This window comes from Brachyhypopomus gauderio, chromosome 11 (assembly GCF_052324685.1).
Source record: "Brachyhypopomus gauderio isolate BG-103 chromosome 11, BGAUD_0.2, whole genome shotgun sequence".
Classification (NCBI taxonomy): domain Eukaryota; kingdom Metazoa; phylum Chordata; class Actinopteri; order Gymnotiformes; family Hypopomidae; genus Brachyhypopomus; species Brachyhypopomus gauderio.
This window is the reverse complement of record NC_135221.1, coordinates 22687618-22691203: the sequence shown is the minus strand read 5'-3', so window position 1 is coordinate 22691203 and position 3586 is coordinate 22687618. Positions and strand designations below refer to the sequence as shown.

General features: G+C 44.6%; 1 pseudogene; it reads right to left on the bottom strand.

Annotated features, from left to right (window-relative positions):
• Window positions 1–437: 437 nt before the first annotated feature.
• LOC143526577 (uncharacterized) lies at window positions 438–3207 on the bottom strand (annotated as a pseudogene).
• Window positions 3208–3586: the final 379 nt, after the last annotated feature.

Genomic DNA, 3586 nt, shown 5'->3' with positions numbered 1-3586 from the left:
CAGTTTTACTGCTCCATGGTTGCTGCCATCAGTGGAGACGCCACAGTAGGGAATACCTTGAAGTGCTTCTAAAGCAACTTCAACAGAATGTGGGGCTATCACAAAATTTACAATGGCTTCAGTCTTCGTTCGTGTGCATGATAATTTTTTAGCTGTTGGGGAGTCTGTGAAAGCCTTCCTTAACAAGCCAGATGTGCAGTCCATTGACCTGTAGCTTTCGTGGTGCTTAACTGTATGAAAAGCAAGGCTGCCTTCTGCTGCAATGACGGCTACACTGTCTGATTTTGTCACAAAGAAATCTGTGACTTTATCTATCTTTTTATTTAGCTGACGCTTTTATCCAAAGCGACTTACAATAGTACAAAAGAATAGTTACAATAATTAAAATTCAGACTTGGCATTAAATAGATGACAGTGCAGTGGAACATTTAGGGTCACTAGAACAGGTGCTCTTTGAAGAGCTCAGTTTTTAAGAGTTTTTTAAAGCCAGTGAGAGACTGCTCTGCTCTGATGGTCGAAGGCAGCTCATTCCACCATCCGGGAACTACAGAGGAGAACAGTCTGGATTGCTTCCTGTGAATGTTAGGTAAAGCAAGGCGGCATTCAGTGGAGGAGCGCAACAGTTGGGCCGGAACGTAAGGCTTTAAAAGCGAATGCAGATAGGAGGGAGCCTGCTCTGTCATCACCTTAAAGGGGATCGTGCAGGCTTTGTGTTTGATACGAGCCATAACCGGTAGCCAGTGGAGCTCAACGAGCAGTGGTGTGACATGTGCCCGTTTTGGATAGTTAAAAACTAGACGAGCTGCTGCATTCTGGACCATCTGTAGTGGTTTTATGGTGCAAGCTGGCAGGCCTGTTAGTACAGCATTGCAATAGTCGAGGCGTGAGATTACCACAGCTTGTACCAGAAGTTGAGTGGCATATTGCGTTAGAAATGGTCTGATATTACAGAGCACATAGCGGCAAGACCGTGCAACATTGGCCACATGATGAGTGAATGAAAGCTGGTCATCAAGCATAACCCCAAGGTTCCTCACAACCTTTGATGGAGAAAGAGAGAATCTATCTTCAAGGTGAAGTTGTGCTGAAAGGACTGTTTTGCAGGGAACACCAGTAGTTCAGTCTTTGAGAGGTTAAGTTGAAGGTGATGTGTCTCCATCCATGAGGATATATCTAAAAGGCATTTGGATATCCACGCCAAGTTCAAAGAATTGTCAGGCGGGAATGACAAATAAAGCTGAGTATCATCAGCGAAGCAATGGTAAGAAAAATCATGCGAGTGGATAACTGAACCCAGCGATTTGCTGTAAATGGAAAAAAGAAGGGGTCCCAATACCAAGCCTTGGGGCACTCCGGCGGACAGAGAGTACGTGGAGGACAGCTGTCCCAGCCATGATACTTTGAAGGAACGCTCAACAAGGTAGGACCTGAACCAAGATAGTGGTGTATCCGAGATCCCCATATTTGAGAGCATAGATAGAAGGAGGTCATGATTGACTGTGTCAAAAGCTGCTGACAGGTCCAGCAGTATGAGTACTGAGGACTGTCCATTAGCTCTGGCAGTTTTCAAGGCTTCTGTGATGGACAACAGAGCCATTTCAGTGGAATGCCCTTTTTTAAAGCAAGATTGGTTTGGATCCAGGTAAGCATTCTGGGTGAGGAAATCAGTGACTTGATTGTACACTGACCTTTCTATGAATTTAGAAAGGAAGGGTAGTCACATGTGTAATAGCCAGAATAATAGTAGGTGCAATAGTTAGCAGAAGATCAGTGGGAATTGGGTCAAGCGGACATGTAGTGGGACAACTACATGTTAGGAGGGCTAGTGCTGCCTCCTCAGAGAGAGAAGTAAATGAGGAGAATGTATTTCCATTAATCAAAAGAGATGGAAAAACGGAAACAGTGGGTGGGTATGTAAAATGGCTACTGATGACCATCACTTTCCCAGTAAAAAACGAGGCAAATGTTTCAGCTGTAAGGCAGGTAGGCAATGGAGCAGCTGGAGGGTTCAGCAGTGATTGAAACTCTGTAAATAATTTCCGACAATCAGTCTGCGAGTTGATTTTGTTGTTGTAGAAGTCAAGTTTAGTAGCTGTTAGACAATCTGAGATTGAAACCAAGAGACGTTGATAATTTGATAGATCAGACACTATATGCTTTTTATGCCATTTTCTTTCAGCAGTATGTAATTTAGAGCGTAGCTTCAGAAAGGACTCATTTTTTAGCCATGGCTGTGGCTTGTTAGTGCGGGTGACTTTAGATGTCAGCGGACAGAATCTGTCCAGGCAGGAGCTCAGCGTGGAGCAGAGTGTATCAGTGGCAGCATTCACACTGAGAGTAGTGAATGAGCCCAATGGAGGCATAGTACTGGTAACCAGTGATGAGTATTGATCTATAGAGAGGTCACTGAGATGGCGGCAGAAGGTGGTCATGGCTGGAGCAGCAGTAGCGTTTTGATGGATATCGATACTGAGTTGAATGAAGAAGTAATCTGATACATGAAGAGGTGTAACTGTTATTGAGTCAGCAACACACCAACGTGTGAAAATTAGGTCTAGGGTTTTTCCAGCTTTATGAGTTGGAGGGCTGTGGACCAGCTCTAGATCAAAGGAGAACATGAGCGATTTAAAATCAGTAAACCCGGTGCTGTCAGGGTGAATGTTCATGTCACCTAGAACAAGTACGGGACACTCATGGTTTGGAATAGAAGACAATAACATGTCTAAATCATTTATAAAATCGCCTAGTTGTCCCAGAGGGCGATAGATGACAATAATACCCAATTTGACTGGTGAGCTTACCAGTGTAGCATGATATTCAAAAGAGGTATATGTGGTTGATTGTAACAGAAGTAAATTGTAAGCCATTAGCAATTAGCAATCCTGTACCCCCGCCTCGTCCTGATGGACGAGGGGTGTGGCTGAAAGAATAGTTATTGGAGAGTGCCAACAATGTAGCAGTATTTTCTGGTTTGATCCAAGTTTCAGTCAGAGCCAGTAGTTGCAATGATAAATTATTTGCATAAGAGGCAATAAAGTCGGCTTTCTTTACAGCGGACTGACAATTCCATAAGCCCACAGAAAGAGTGGTAATAGTAGTAGGTGTAGACTGAATTATTGGCCTGAGGTTCACATGGTTTTGTTGCCTGTTTGTTGTTCTCCGCTTCCTGTAGGACCCGGCGATAATCAGAATGTGCTGATAGCACATAGCTGAGGTAGTAAGACTGGCTGCCTAGTTGGTGGCCTTGCTCAGTGGACTCGCACAGGTAGACTCGCAGGTCTTCAGACGAGAGGGTCTGCACACAGCAGCTGACACCTCAGCCGACGCTTTGGCGGTTTAGAGTGTGTAAATTTGTATGCGGATTGCCCACAGCTGGTGCAAATTTGGAAATCAGCATCTCCAGACAGCCTCTTTTATGCTGTGAGTTGCCGCCCCTTAGTTCAGCTTACTCAGAAAGTGTTGGTGAGTGGGCACAGCATGCACCGCTCAGCCGAATCTCACTCAGGTGGACCAAAATCGCACTGATCAGTGCATTTGTGTTGTAATGCAGCAAGCAATTAGTCTGAATTGCCTTGTCTGAATTGCT